The sequence below is a fragment of the Canis aureus genome, chromosome 3 (assembly GCF_053574225.1).
Source record: "Canis aureus isolate CA01 chromosome 3, VMU_Caureus_v.1.0, whole genome shotgun sequence".
Classification (NCBI taxonomy): domain Eukaryota; kingdom Metazoa; phylum Chordata; class Mammalia; order Carnivora; family Canidae; genus Canis; species Canis aureus.
The window spans coordinates 71,913,589-71,929,049 of record NC_135613.1 but is presented as its reverse complement, the minus strand read 5'-3'; the positions used below and the strand labels follow the sequence as shown (position 1 = coordinate 71,929,049).

The 15,461-nt window shown below is 51.3% G+C and overlaps 1 long non-coding RNA gene across 1 annotated transcript in view; it reads left to right on the top strand.

Annotated features, from left to right (window-relative positions):
- The window catches only part of LOC144311308 (uncharacterized), a 205,647-nt gene extending 196,854 nt beyond the window's left edge, over positions 1-8,793 (top strand). Inside the window, exons 3-4 of the long non-coding RNA XR_013376877.1 lie at positions 2,310-2,417; positions 3,073-8,793. This is a non-coding gene — a long non-coding RNA (uncharacterized LOC144311308). The remainder of the gene's footprint in view (positions 1-2,309; positions 2,418-3,072) is intronic.
- The last annotated feature ends 6,668 nt before the right edge of the window (positions 8,794-15,461 follow it).

The following is a 15,461-nucleotide window of genomic DNA, read 5'->3' as shown; positions in this document are numbered from 1 at the left end:
GTTTCCTCATTTGCAATTTTCCTGAATATTAAAAATCATGAGAAAAAAGAATAAATGTTAAGAAAATGCCATGTTGCGGGAGAATATCCATACAAGAAAAAACCTGTATGGTGTATTCCAAAATGATTACAGACTGTAGAATCTTATTATAGTATAATATTTCTACTTAAAAATATATGGATATGCAAGACTAGAAAAACACATTCCAAAAGTTAAGAGGGATTATATCTGGGTGGTATTTGAGAAACAGGTGTTTGTTTGTTTGTTTGTTTGTTTGTTTAATGCTTAATCTTGGTTTTCAAGTTTTCTGCCATTAGAATGATTACTTTATAATTTGAAGAAGATCCCCAGAAGTACTCATAAAACCATGCAATATCCTTTATGTAATCTACACCACTCTGCTACTCCTTATGTGTAAATAGTCATAAAAGGATAGACTTTTTGAACTAAAAGGAGCCCTGAATACCATATCCTGCCTGCACCCCATGGTGGAAATAAGAAAAGCCCAGAGTAGGCAGGTGAATTGACGTGGCCAAGGTGTGCCAGCCATCAGAGCCAGTGGAGGAGCGAGGTAACATTTTGTGAGACACCAGCAGAGAAGGAAGGACACCCTGTCCCCCTACCACCCCAGTGTGGGACTAGGACCATGTTGAAACCGCAGCAGCCTGAATGTGAGTTAGACTTTAGACACGATCTCAGAACTGGTGGTGGAATGGTGTGCCAGGAGTCTGAAATCTGGAGGTTTTAAAAACCAGGAGAGGGTCTGGAGGAGGCTCAGTGTAGTCCACTCAAGGGGAGAGAAACAGGTGATTCTGAGGTCCAGGGATCTGAGGTGATGGACGGCGGAGGGAGGTCCATGCACACCAGTGTCTTTGGGAGGCTGCCCACACCTTCCCACAGAACAGAGCCCTCAGGGTGACCCACAGCCCGGCATGCTTCCCCCTGACTCCAGACTCTCCCCAACCCCTTTCCCTGCTGCCCTTCCTCGTGGACCTTGAAACCAGGGTTTTGTTTTGCAATTTGTTGCAGATTTTTTTTCTCCCTTCCTTTTCTTTCAAAAGCCTGTCTGGGATTCTGCTCCACGCGGAGGTTGGAAAGAGCAGCACGGCTGCCTCTGGAAATCTTGTTTCCCCTGCCACATGACATCAGTGGGTTATATTGCAACTTTCCACATGGCTGCCCAGACACAGACAGTTGTGTTTATGAAAATCCTCTTGATACCGACTTGGAGCCTCCCTGGCACTCAGGGCTCCTTCTCAGGCTGCGTGCAGTGTGTTCTGCTTTAGAGGAGCAGATGACAAAGGGTGGTTTGGAAGGCCAGCTTCCCCACCAGGTGCTCCATGCAGGGGGAAGGCTCCCCTCCATCCCGAGCAGGAGCATCACTGCCGAGGAGGAGCATCTCTGCCCCCGGAGGCTCCAGTTGCAGAGGATCAGGGTGTCTGGACAGTGGGCCAGTTGGGGTGTGCAGGGAGGGGAGGTGGGCAGGAAGGGTAGCAGCTAACTTTGGGGAAAAGTTCTGGACTGGGGTCAGAGGCCCCGGGTTGACCGGTTCTGTTGCTGACCTGCAGGGGGGCTTCAGGTGGGCCCCTTCACCAGTCCGGGTCTTAGCTCTTACTTTGAATTCCCTCAAACTGGAAAAGTGATTTCTGTTCCTCTCTACCAGTGGTGAGGATGGAGAGTCAGTGACAAGCAATAAAGGGACACACTGGGGAGAGAAGCTCGGCAGACTTAGGAAAGCCATTTCGACTCTCTGACCTTTAGCTTCCCCTCTATAAAATCACTGGTAAAAATGTTCGTTCCTAAAGCCGCTCTAGTTCTAAGGGGAAAAAAAAATCATGACTTTGTGGCTTTTTCTTTTTTTTTTTTTTCGTTTTAAGATTTTATTTATGTATTTGAGAGAGAGAGAGAGAGAGAAGAGAAGGAGAGGGAGAAGCCAACTCCCCACTGTGCAAGGAGCCTGACACAGGGCTGGATCCCAAGACCCTGAGATCATGATTTGAGCCGAAAGCAATCACTTAACCAAATGAGCCACCCAGGCACCCTGGCTTTGTGACTTTCAGACCACCGGCCACGAACAGTAAAAAAATCCTTTGGTTCATACTCTGGGACCAAAGTCACCTGGGAAATCTTAACCATGCATCAAAGCTTGGGAGAGTTAATTGAGGGTAAATCCAGTGAATTGTGGCCCCTATACTCTCTTGCATACCATCCCTTCGGGCCTCAATCCCATAGATATTCACTAGAGGGCAGGACTGTTTGGGGGTATCTGGGGTCTCCCTAAGCTCAGACAGCTGGTCTTTCCCTCCCAGAACTCCAGGTGCTGATGGCCTTCTACGATCCACCTCTGAGTTCCAGCTGCTAGACTGGCCCATGGAGCATTCTCCCTGGGATGGCTGTCCTGGCTGCTCAACTAGAAGGTAAGTACTTGGGGTCTTGCATCCCGCATACTCCTATGCTTGGTGCTATTCATTCATTCATTCATTCATTCATTCATTCATTCATTCATAGTCTTGGACACATAGGGGGGACAAGGTCTACTGGAAAGGGAAAATACAGTGCCCTTCCTGAGCCCCTCATCCCTAGCTACCCACCCCAAGGAAGGCTAACAAGAGGAGTAGCAGCTAACGCATGTGGGAGTCTGCTCTGGGAGCCATATATGTATAATTCTCACACTGACCCTGAGACGCATGCACTCTCGTTACCTTGTACTAGATTTCTAGTTGAGGAAACTGAGGCACAGAGAGGTGAGGTCATGGTCTAAGGTCACACAGTCAGTGGTGGAATCTAGAAATCTAGATAGTTGGACTTCAGAGCTCGAGCTCTCAGCCACTGCACTCTTTTTTTGACCCAAACGCTCAGAGGAGGGAGGGAGGGAGGGATTATGGGGAGGAGATGTTAACAGTGGAGTTAGGAAGCCAGAATGGGTTCCTGGAGTCACAATGTTGTACTCTCTGCAAACAGACGTGACTGAGCACCCCCCCCCCCCCCCACTCTGGCCAGCAGCTGGGATGGCCCAGTCTACTGAGTGAGGGAGCCAGCAGCTGCTCCACTCCCTATCTTTCTTCATGGCAGGAGAAAAGAAGATGAGGTCACAGGAGCATCCAAGTGGCTCTTATCATCGCACGGAGGGACTATCATCCTTGTGCTTTTTATCTCCATCACCATGAGTTTCCCACCCACGACAGCATACTACCTTTTCGTCCCCAACTACTTGGAATCCTGCAAAAAGAGGAATGGATTTGCTGGAAAGACTGAGAAGCAGAGTGTCCAGGACACAGCAGCCATGGGAAGGCCCAGGAGGGGTGCTGGGGGCTCTGAGCACAGAGGAAATGTAGTCCAGGCTGACAGTCCCATACTTCCGCCCTCCCGGCCACTGTCTCTGCCAGCCAGCCAGAGTCCTGCTCCGGAGTCGGTGACATGCTTCTCAGGCGTGATTTAGAAGAGACTGTGCAGAGCGGTCATCCCTTCCTAATGGGCCTGGGTCATAATTCTCAGCAATCATCCTCCCCTTCCCCACTCCCACCCTTCCTGTGGCTACTGCTCAGCGGCGTTTAGAGCAGATTTAAGATCAAAATCAAATCAGATTCACCAAACAAGGTGTCAGGCCAGGCAGGAGGGGCTGGGGGCTCGGAGTTATAGCTGGAAGGCCTGGCAGTTCCTTGGAGACTATTAAGTGTGTATATTTTATGGCCAGACACAATGCTGAGAGAACCGTCCATAAACCAATTACAGGAAACTCCCCCGCATGTCTAGGGGAATGCTGGTAGATGGCCAGCGGGTGGTGAGTAAGCACACATTTGCACCCACTGGGCATCCTCGGGGGGTTCCACCTGCTGTGACACACTGGCTGGCTCCACCCTTAGGAGCCAGGCAGCGTCTCCAGTAGGACTTCCTGGAAAGGCTCAGCAAACATGCTCTGCATTTAGAAGCAGCGAATTCTCAGTATGGATGGGGCCCATTTGGCCAAAGGAAAAATGGAAACTTGGTGGAGACAGGGAGAGTCCTCGCCCAAGGTCACACAGCTCCTGGGGACTAGAAACGGGTCTCCAGACTCCCAAGCCCAGTGCTTCTTCACCCCACCTATGCTCCCAATCTCTCATGGAAAAGGGCAGAGAGCACATTTGCCCGCAGATCCTGCCTGCCACACAGCTTCGAAAGTAATTTCCAGGAATCTCGCAGATCTCTGGCCCAGGTTAGGCCCCTGGCATGTGCTGGGGTGAAGGTCATAGTTTCCATTTCTGCCTCACATCCTGTGAGGTACACCCTAACCCGGGATCCCCTGCATACCTTGTGCCCAAGTCCTGGAGACTGAGATGTGAGGAGTGTCCCATCCTTCCTACCAGAATGCCAGTGCCTCTGAGGGAGAGGCTGTATTTATTCACCTTTTCTCATTTAATACGGTCTCCTGGCACAGGAGAAGTATTCAGGGCAGATACACTAAATAGATGAGTGCATCTAAATGGCCACCATCACTACTGTTTTACAGAGGAGGATGCTGGAGCACAGAGGTACGGCGACTCAGCCCAAGTCACACAGTGAGAGACGGACGCAGGCTGGGACCCAGGTCTTCATCCCCTGTGCCCCGTGCTCTTCCCTCCATGACTTGTTGCCTCCTGTCAGATTCCTCCAGCCAGGGTCCCTGGGGCTGAACAATTGACGGAGAATGAATCCTCTGCCCCCTTCCCACTGGGAAAATCCAGTCGTGCCATCCATTCTGCTATTGGGCCCCCCTTTAGAGTGGGTGGGCGTTAGGGGAGGGTGAGATCTCCTCTTATCGTGCTGGACATCTCTGAGGACCTGGGCGGGGCTCAGGGGAAGCAAAACCCAGGGGACCCAGCTGCTTCCCTGTCAAGTCCAGCTGCCCTGAGTGCTGACGGCCTGACAAGTGGCATTAGCATAAAAACCTCAGCGGTGGCAGCTGCCGGCTCTGTGCCAAAGCCCTGGGCGTCCCTGCTCCGTGCCATTCGCTGTCACCGGGGGCGGGCACCTGCCAGCCAGAGATGCATGGCTGTCTCTCACGCTGGGCTCTGGACTGCGGGCATCTCCTGCTCTCCGGGCTCCTGCTGAAGCTCTTCCAACAACCAGGCAGTCCCCTCGGACACCTTTCCCAGGGGGCAAGCGGCCTCCCTGCCTCGGTCTCCAGCGTTTCCTTGTTCCTAGAAGGGCCACCAGTTCCCCCAGTCCCCTCCACTGTCCAAGGGGAAAATTCTGCTCTTGCAGGGTGACCCAGCCTAGTTTTTCCCAAGTTCTCTGCATCCTGCTTTTAAATTCCTCTCTGTCTCACCAGGATGCCCTGTGTCCACCCGGGCATCATCCTGTCCAGGCTGACATAAGGGGGCCTAGCAAGCGCTGCTGGGGATGAGGACCCTGGGTCTGGTTCAAGAGCAAGGGCACACACTTCCCTGGAATCTGAGCCTAACACCCGGCGACAGTGGAGTCTGCATCATGGGAGATGTGGGAGGTGCCTTTCGTCTGGGTTAATGTTAACTGAAAGCAGGATCTCGGAGGTTAAACGTGGGAGGAGGCCCCAGGGCTGGGATGGTGTGGGTGGGAGGCTGGGGCCAGATGGACCACCTTGGCCCGGGAGCCCTTGCCCCCAGGTGCCAGGACCGAGGTCTTGTTGCCTCCTCCCCAACCTTCAGAACTCAGGCCTGAAAACCTTCCCTGAGATTCCATGGCACAGACATTATAAAAACAGAGCAAAACTGTTGGGAGACGAAAAAGGCAGCAATTACAGTTCATCAAAGAGCCTATGAATCCTCTTCTGCTTTGAGTCCTGCTGGTCACCTGGGGCTTTCTACCTGGAGCTCCTTCCTCGCTGTCCTCCTCCTGTTCTCCCTCACCCCCACCCTCTCCCCCTCCACCTCCTCTCCTCCCCCTGACTCCCCACCCCTCCTTTCTCCCACCCCTCCTCCCCTCCCCTCTTCCTCCTCCTCCTTTCATCCTCTTTCTCCTTCTCCCTTACACCAAGGACCACTGGCCTTCTTGGACCTTTGTGATATTCTTTCCTTTACCTGAAACCCCGCCTCCTGGGGCTCAGACAGGCCCTCCCCAGCTCCCGGCCTCCAGGCACACCCCACTTCCCTCTGGGCATCTTGCTCTCGTCTTTCACAGATTATGAAATCGTATACATATTTTTGCAAACACTTTTCATGTTTAAAAATACTTATCAATTAAAGAAGGCCCTTCTTTTCCTTTTTAAATTAGGCTTTTTAAACCAAAGGAATACATACACAGAACTGAGAAATCAAATATAATGTCGAGAGATATTTCATGGCAGGCAGCAGGCGCTGATCACATCTCTTCCTCCCTCCAGAGATAACCACGTTCAGCTCTTGGCCATTTCTCCTTCTGTATAGAGCCCTTCACCCAAGGAACATAGTCATGCTTCTACTTTTTTTCCCCACATTGTATAATAAAAAAATTCCAAATGTATAAAAACGTTGGAAGGTGAATGCCCAATAAACCCACCAACAGACCCTACAATTAACATTTTGTCATATCTGTTCTGTCACATAACTTTAATTTTCTGTCCTTGTCTCCAGCCATCATTCCATCTTACCTTCTGGTGCATTTCCAAGAGAGCTGCAGTGGTGAGTACACTTCACCCCTAAACACTTCACCAAGCATCTCATTAACGTTCGATATTTGCTGGTGGTTCTTTTTCTTCTTCTTTTTTTTTTCTCCTTCCTTTTGAAATAAATTTTATAGGCAATGAAATGTGCACATCTGACATGTACCAATCCATGAGTTCAGACCTAGGCATACGACTATGGAACCAAACAGTCCCTGAGAGGCAGCGCTTAAGTCGCCCCCGCCCCCGCCCCCGCCCGCCCAGGGGAGTTTCCTTACGCACCTTCTTGGTAAGTGCTGACTGCTACCCACACAAGGCAGGCGAGGCAGCTCCTGCTCTCTTTCTCTCACTCTGTTTTTTGACAGAACAATTTTTGACCTTGTCTAGTGACTTCGTATTATGGCACAAGTCTTAGCTCATAACTTTCAGTTCCCATAATATACTTATATCACACTTTAAAAAATTAAATCAATACTCTTCCTACACAACAGTAAGTAAAAACTCTTTGCTCCCGGGACAGTATTGTACTCAACACTGATTATGTTTCCTTTCGTGTGCAACTTTATGCTTTTCCTCATTTTCGGCTTGCTTGCTTTCCCATACCCCTCTCATAATTTTTTCTTTATGAATCAACAGAACTGGGAAACTTCTATTGCTATTATTTGTCACATGAGCAAGTGTATCAAATAATCTATAACTTACTTTTATGTTTTCCCCCCCCCCCAGGGAGACTGCCCTCCAATCTCTTGAGAGTGGCTCCCCTGCTGTTCCCTTTCTTGAAGCTTTTAGGAACCTCTCATCTCTGGTGTCTGAAACGTCACAATCATATGCCTTGGACCTCTAATGACCCTTCAGTCTGGAAACCAACATCTCTCAGTCCGGGGAAATTTTCTTCTATTATTTCTTTGATAATTATCCCCTCCATTTTCTCTAAACCTTTCTAGAATCTCCAATGGTCAAATGCGGGACCTTCTGAACTGATCCTTAGTGTTCTCATTTTCTCTCCCATTATCTGTCTTTCTCTTATTCTCTTTTTTTCTATTCCACTTTTGGGGAAATGTCCTCTATTTTATCTTTCAGACCTCTTATTGAATTCTGAATTTTTGCTATCATTTTTAATAGCCAAGAACTCTCCCTTATACTTTGGTTTTATACATAGTATCTATACATGCTTCTATCTTTCCTCCATCCATCCATCTATCTATCTATCTATCATCTATCTAGCTATCATCTCTCTTTCTCCTCATATTTTAGGTGAGAGGTCTGCTTTTATTCCTCTGAGAATATTGATATATATTTTTGAAGTTTTCTTCTATTCCTGATCTTGTCTCTGTTTCCTCTGAGTTCCCTTTTTTTCTCCCTTCCTATTTACTTGTCTGGTCTTAATGGTGGAGGCTTCCCCAGAATGTCTGGTGATCCTTAGTTGTCCATACTGGAGATTATGGGTCATTAGACAAACCTGATTGGCAGCTCTCTGGTCTCATCTGGGTCCCATACGCTGGTGGGCTTCACTGTAGAGGGAATGGATGGGGAGCTAGCTTTTTCTGTGGAGGACACTCAGTATTGCCTTTTACCCCCTTGGTCCACTTAGCTTTTTCAGAGAAGAATTCTCCTGCCTCTGGTCTGGGATGGTGGACCAGGGATGGGAGTTCAGGGCTTTCCTGGCATTTGTCATTATCAAAGCTCGTTCGGGGAAGGAGGGTGAGGATCTTGGCTGTTCAGGATGCAGAATTTACCCCAGACACCTGCTTTATGCTCAGTGCTGATACTTTACGTTCATCTGTCAATGAGCCTGGTGCTCTCTGGTTCAATTTCTTCAGAGGATGGCTTACTCCTCTCCTGGTTTGGGAGAAGGGTGCTAGCCTGACTGCACAGGGAGGGAAGGAAAGTCTGAGCAGGGCCCCTATTTTAGCCCCTTTGGAAGTCTGGCATGCCTGATGCTCCTGGGGCCTGAGAGGGGATCCTCAGAGGCCACACCTCCTTCCCCCCACCATGTCTCCCTGCAGGTGGGGGCCATATAAGCTTCCTGCATTCTATTAAGTCATTTTGTCACTCTTCCATTTGCTTTGTCTCTCCTGAATTTGATGACATTTGTCCTGTGCTGCTGTTGTCTTTTCCACTTGCCTTTTCCTGGTGGGTTTTAGTGACTTGAATCTCACATTAGTGGGATTTCAGGAGGGAAGAGTGATAAAAAAAAAAAAAAAAAAGATATCAACCCACCATGTTTAGCCTGAAGCTTTTTATTTAATATCTGCCCCTCACACAAAATTGTGGAAGCCCCACAGATAAGGATTCTGTGTGTCTTGTTCAACACTTTTCCTGCACTTAGCAGCGGGCCTAACTCACACTAGGTTCTTAGAAAACAGATACTGACTAAATTAAAAGCGTGGAGGACCTGGGGGTTTTTCTGTGTTCTCTTATTTATTAAGGTCTGCTGCACCAAAAGTGGGGTGGGGGGAATGGTCCTCGGTCTCTTCTGGCAAATGAGGAGCCTGACTCTGACTGGGGATTATTAGATTATCAGATGTGGTGGGGAGGGTCATATCTGTGATGTCAGAAAAAAAATCACAGATAGACAATCTCTGGACTCCCACCTTAGAGCATTATGGAGACTGGCTGGATGCCCCCTAGAGGATTTGTGGGGGTGCCTGGCAGTGAAGAGGCAGGGCGGAGGCTCCAGCCCTATGCCTGTCCCACTGTCCTCTTCCCTGGCCCCCTTCCCAGAGCAGGGCTTTCTGTTTCAGCTGGAGGGAAGGGAGTGTCACTGGACTGGAAACCTCTTTCCTATCCCTAGAAGGCCCCGGGAGGGCTGCAGACCTCAGCACTGAGCCTAGATGCCCCTGTGATGAGCTAAAAATATAGCCATTGGTGTCCCCCCTCCCCCCTCTATCTTAATGTGGTTTTAAAATAAGTCAGCCTCTTTCGAGTTCTGCTTTCCACTGTCATTTATTTCAGTTTTTATCTCCACAACAAAAATTCCTTCCAACTTTTTTTTCCCCCTCTCTCCCTGTAATGCTCTTCACTTTCAAATGCTAATAATCTCCAGCTGTAAAAGGCTTAGAAGTGGCTCTAGATTGTTTGATCTTTGGCCTGTGATCTGCTTTCATCTCTCTGCTTTCAAATGTTACTTTAGATTTACTTTAACCTATTAACATGCTTGGTATTCACGGACACGCACTCTCCAAACCGGCTTCCAGCACCCCCCGCCCCATTATAACGAGACTAGGGAAGTGACACGGGGCGCGCGCGTGTGCGCGGGAGCGAACCTGGGCCCGCGGCGGGAGGCCTGGAAGGCAGGGACCGCGCAGGGGGGCGGGCGGAGGGGAGGTCCTGGGGGGGGGGGGAGGGAAGGGAACAGGGGCAGGGGACCGTGACCCGGAGGCTGGAGAGGAGAGGCCGGACGAAGGCATGGAAGCCAGAGACAGGGAGAGCGGGATGGGGACGGGATGGGGACGGGATGGGGACGGGATGGGGACAGGATGGAGGGACCGGTCCCCAGGGCTGCTTAGACCCGATCTCCATCCGCTCCCGGGGAGTGGGGGGCGCTGAATTAGGGCTTGAGATTTCTTGCTCCCATCATTGTGCTGGAATGTCTGCGTGTTCGTTTCCACAGGAAACGCCAGGCATGAATATGGATGAAACTCCTCACTGAGACCACAAGGGTACGGCTCAATTATTTGCCATATAAAGTAGCACATGAGGATTCTTTGCGCTTGATGGTTTCCTCTGTGTAGGGCTGGGTGCCCGCGTGCGCGCGCGCCTGTGTGTGCTGGGTGGGGGGTGCGCGGGGTTCGGGGAGACCCTCACTGCAGGCCCGGCCGCCCGGGGAGGGGGTTGGGAGAGAGACCCCGCTTGTCCATGTCCCCCACCCCCACCCCCCACACACACCCAGTGACATCTGTGACTCCACAGCCACCCAATGGCCAAAGCACTGAAACCGCAGGAGGCTCACTGATACCAGAATTTCTGGAGAACCCAAGGGCAGAAGCCTGCTGGCCCCTTCCTTCTGAGCTCTTCTGCTGTTTGGGGAGAAAGCCTGAGCCAGCTGCCACTGCTCGGTGGGAAGGCAGGAGGGAGAGGCTGTCTTTGCTGGGCTGGGAGGGACACCAGGGAGGCCAGAGTTCCCCCCGGGGGGACAGTCTCCCCATGGAGGAAAAGCAGCCCAAGCAACTGGGGTCAGAGGAGTGCAAGGAACCCTCAGCTGGCATCAGAAGGTCTAGAGTTCAAGTCTTGGGCCAGCGACTTCACCCCTCTGACCTCAGTTTCGTTCTCTATGAATGGGCTAACAGTCAAAAGGCAGTTGTGGTGGCCCAATAATCCTAGCAAGGATTATAGTTCTATTTCACCAAGCACTCAACATGCGGCAGGTACTATTCTATGTTATTAATATTAACTCACTTAATCCTCCATTAATCCTCAGTTAATACTCATTTAACCCTATGAGGTGGATAGTATTATCAGCCTCATTTTGCAAATAAGGAAACTGAGACACAGAGGGTTTAAGCAATTTGCACAAGGTCGTGCAGATAGTGCTAGAATGTTTATTTTGGGCTAATTAGGCTCCTGGGTCACATGAACTCATCTGTTACCTCACTGAATCCTACAACATCCCCCCTGGGTGGGTATGGGCCCACCGACTCCACACAGAGCCTAGCCGCCAAGCCTGGGTTCTCTGCTGCCCAGGCCTACGCTCCTTATCATCACGCTCTGCCACGAAGATGCTTTTCAACTGTGAAGGGCTTAAAGTGTCAGTTATTATTATCCACAAATGTTGGGGATTTCTGCCAGAGGGAAGACTCATGTTCTGTGAGTCGGAGGTCTAGGGTCCTTAGGAAAAAGCAGAGTACCTACAGGCTTGTCCTCTCTCTCTGACCTTCTCTCCGGCAAACCAGAACCTTCCTGCTGTAGCCGGGCAGTTGCTTCTGGTCCTGAACAAAGAGGAAAGAAAGGGCGAGTAGAGGTTATCCTGCTCTGTATGTAACGCAACAGAATCAGCACGAGGTGGGGGGGACCAGGGACCCATCTTAGACCAGAGGACCACCTGGACTGAGCCCACTTCATGGCCACCACACCCCAGCTTCCCCCAGTGGACGTGATGGAGGAGGGCAGGGTCGAGGGGGGCTGACCAGAGCAGTGACGCTAACTGAGCCCACCTATGGACGCTTGGCGGTGGCTGTCAATCTTCCCCTGCCCATCAAAGCAGAAGGGAAATGGACCCAATCTGAACACTGTCACGTGCTGGGCGACACGTAAAGTATTTCCACACCGATCAGCATGTTCAAACTTGGCACCGACCCTGTGAGTTAGGCATCCATCCGCATCATCATTTTGCAGGTGCTGAGAATCTTAAGTGACTCGAACATGGTCACGCAGACTCTCTTTCCAGCCCGCTGCCTCCCGTAGGTCTCAGTAGATGTAGACTGATGGTGGTAATCCAGTAGTGAACTTGTAGGCAGCTTCGGGGGCCCGCCGGCGGCCTAGATACCGGTGATCCTGCAGTCCCCCAGGAGGTCTCATTTTGCCAGGTACTGGATGTCCCTGGGGCAGGGCCCGGATCTGCTTGTGACCTGATAGAACCCAAGCTTAAAGAATTTCTTCCTGTCACTCACTTTGGGATCTGTCTTCCCCTGGCAGCTCGCCTGGCCCAGGACCGAGCCTTGCCCGTCAGTGGCTCAGCTCTTTCTCTGAGCTGACTGTGTGCCCCCGGATAAGTAACTCAGACTCTCTGAGCCTCAGTTTCATCATCTGCCTAAACAGTGAACCAGTGGGCTGGTCCTAATGAAGCAGGGCCCAGGGGGTGCTGCAGCCCAGGGGGAGCTGTGTCTTCTGCACCACCCACTGGGCTCTTCCTGGGCAGGGGACCATCACACAGAGTCCCTACCTGTGAGGCTGCCAAAGAAGGAGGGAAGAACACTTGGATCCCCCAGTTTTCTGCCTCCAGCAAGTTCAGGGGCTCTGCTACTGACCCCGTAGAGCGTGCAGTCTTGAACATGAGAGGCTATTTTCAGAGGTGCCTGCCAGGGGCATGACGAACACTGGAAAACCCTGCATTGGCTATGTGGCCTCTCACCTGAAACCCGGGGTTGGGAGGAGCCTTTCTGGGTCCCTGTGGGAGTCGGGGAGAAATCGGGGGGCTGATTAGGGTGCTTGTTCTTGCCACTCTCTTTCCTCCTCCAGTGCCAGCCTCACCAGGAGGCCTGGGAGCTGGGAGGGGCAGTGGGCACTGAGAAGAAACCCCCCTTCCTTCACACCCACCCACCAGTCCTTAGTCACTGGAAAGAGCAAATGCAAATGGATCCAAAGCACAATACCCAGAATACACTGCCGCGCTTCCTAGGGGCTCACTCTGCCTTAGAGCTGGGCTCCTCCTGGGGGCTGACATTTCCCCTGGTTCAAACAACATCTGTGGCTTACTGAGCTTGGTGAAAGGTGAGGGAGCCAGCCACTGCCACTGTGGACTCCAGGGAAACGGAAAAACCCAGCCTCTCAGGTCCCTCCCTCCTAGAGGGGGTGCTGGGCCCTCGCCCGCACACACGCTCATGTACACCCACACGTGGCCCCACAGTGCACACTCCCGCACCCCTCATAGCCGCTCATCAGCCCACATGTGTGCATTCCCACGTATGCAGACTCACATGTGTGCCCTTTTTAAAAAAAAAATATTTACTTATTCATGAGACACACACACACACACACACACACACACACACAGAGGCAGAGACACAGGCAGAGGGAGAAGCAGGCTGCCTGCAGGGAGCCCAGTGTGGGACTTGATCCCAGGACCCCAAGATCACATCCTGAGCCAAAGGCAGAAGCTCAACCACTGAGCCACCCAGGCGTCCCACATGCATGTCCTTTCATGCACACTCTGGGGCACCCAGACGCACCCACAGGGGTACATGCACACATCCTCCACGAACAACGCCCAGACCTCTGTGAATGAGAGGAGAGGGTGTGCCCCCACCCCACCCCCACCCCACCCCCAAGATGAGAGAAGGTGGAACCAGGGGGGGCTGCCGAGGGCTTGAAATAAATGCATTCTGAAAAGAAGGGCTGTCTTCCCCTCCAGGCTCCAGGCCAAATCTCCAAATGAAATCAGGCCGGGGAGAAATGAACAACTGAGATGCACAAAACAATGTGAAGAAGAAACGAATAATAATATATAAAAAAAAAAGGTGAGAGTTATTTTTCAGCTCACTGGCTTTCTGAAAAGTAATATAAAGTTGAGCAGCGTCTTCTTGGAATCGACCTTTCTGAGCCGAGACCCAGGCCACGCGCACATCTCTTTCCTCTCTTTCTATTACCCGAAATTTGTATGGTTTCATCTCCTCTGATTTTCTTTCCTGTGTGCGCCTGTGCAAACCCCGCGTGTCAGGGGCTTGTCCCTAACCCGGAGGCCCTGCCATGCCCAGAATGCTTCTCCCTGGCTCCCCGCGGGGCGGAGAATTGAGAGCCTCCCCTGCAGCTCCCCCTCCAAAGTTGAGGTCCTGTCCCTCCCACTCAGCTCTGTCCTCCTCCCTGCCCAGAAGGGGCTGCAGCTTCTCCCCACCCAACACCCACTCCCTGGCCTCCCGACCTTCTTTGTTCCAGAGACAATTCTCTTGCACACTGTTCCTTGAAGCAGGGCTGGAGAGGGAAGGGCGGCTGGGCCCAGGGGCTCAGGGTCCTGCTGCAGGGAGGACAGGGGAGATATTTGGTGAGTGCACTAGAGAGCCCGTGAAACATAAAACGACTCTGCCTTCTTCAGAGCATGAAGGGGGAAAAGTTGCCATTCTAAAATATCTGGGGAGAAGGTTAAGGAAGGAGAGATCCAGAATCTTCCCAACAATAATGACATCCTCTGTAGTTCCAGTCAATTCTCCCCTAGAAGTGAGGCTGGAAGGACTCACCTAATGATGGCCCCTTTGTCCGCCCTCTTCTGGCACCTCCCATCCCCAGACACACACTCATGGACACATACACGTGGGCCCCACACAGACTCACATGCATGAGCACTTCGGACACATCCATACAGCCCTGAAGCAAACACACGGATGCACTCTTCATGCACACATAGCTCAATCACATCCACGTGGATACACACATGTACCCCTTACATGCACACACATACACACACACACAGGTGTACATGTACTTCCTTCTGCATGGTTACCTTTTATTTTATAACTTTTTATATTTTCTTTTTTAAAAAAAATATTTATTTGAGAGAGAGAGCATGAGCAGAGGGGAGGGCCAGAGGGAGAAGCTGACTCCATGCTGAGCAGGAAGCCTGATGCGAGACTCCATCCCAGGACCCCAGGATTAGGACCCTAGCCGGAGGCAGACGTTTAACCAATTGAGCCACCCAGGCACCCCACGTGGTTACCTTGTAGGCTGCACTGGTGCCTTCTCCAGTGAATGGTGTCTACTCTCAGCTTGTACTTCCTGCCTCAAGGAGGTGGGGGGATTTAATGATCTGTATCCCTATTAACTTTTGTAATGAGACATCAAAGGTGGGGAGAAAGTGCCTGGAGGTGTCTTTGCTACAAAGATGAGTGAAGGGTGTTTGGCTTATCCCAGACTGGCGGGGGATTGGCGTCAGGAGGACCAGTCAGACACCTGCCCTTTGCCCACCCAGGAGAGATAATAAGCACTGATGGATGTGTTTTGGGGTGGGGAAATGAGGGCATGGGGACATAGGTAAGGTAACGGAAGCTTTTCTCTGGAAGAGACTAAGAGGTCTAGTGTAGAGATGGGTAATTCTGATGCATGTCGCCTGATGTATTCTTGTCCTTACCCAGCCAGTGGTCAAAGTACAAGATGAGCCGAGTGAGAGGCTTGGGACGTGACATGATATGAGGGGTGGGCGGCTGTGTACCCTCAATGGCAACGGTTGCCCTGAGTGAAT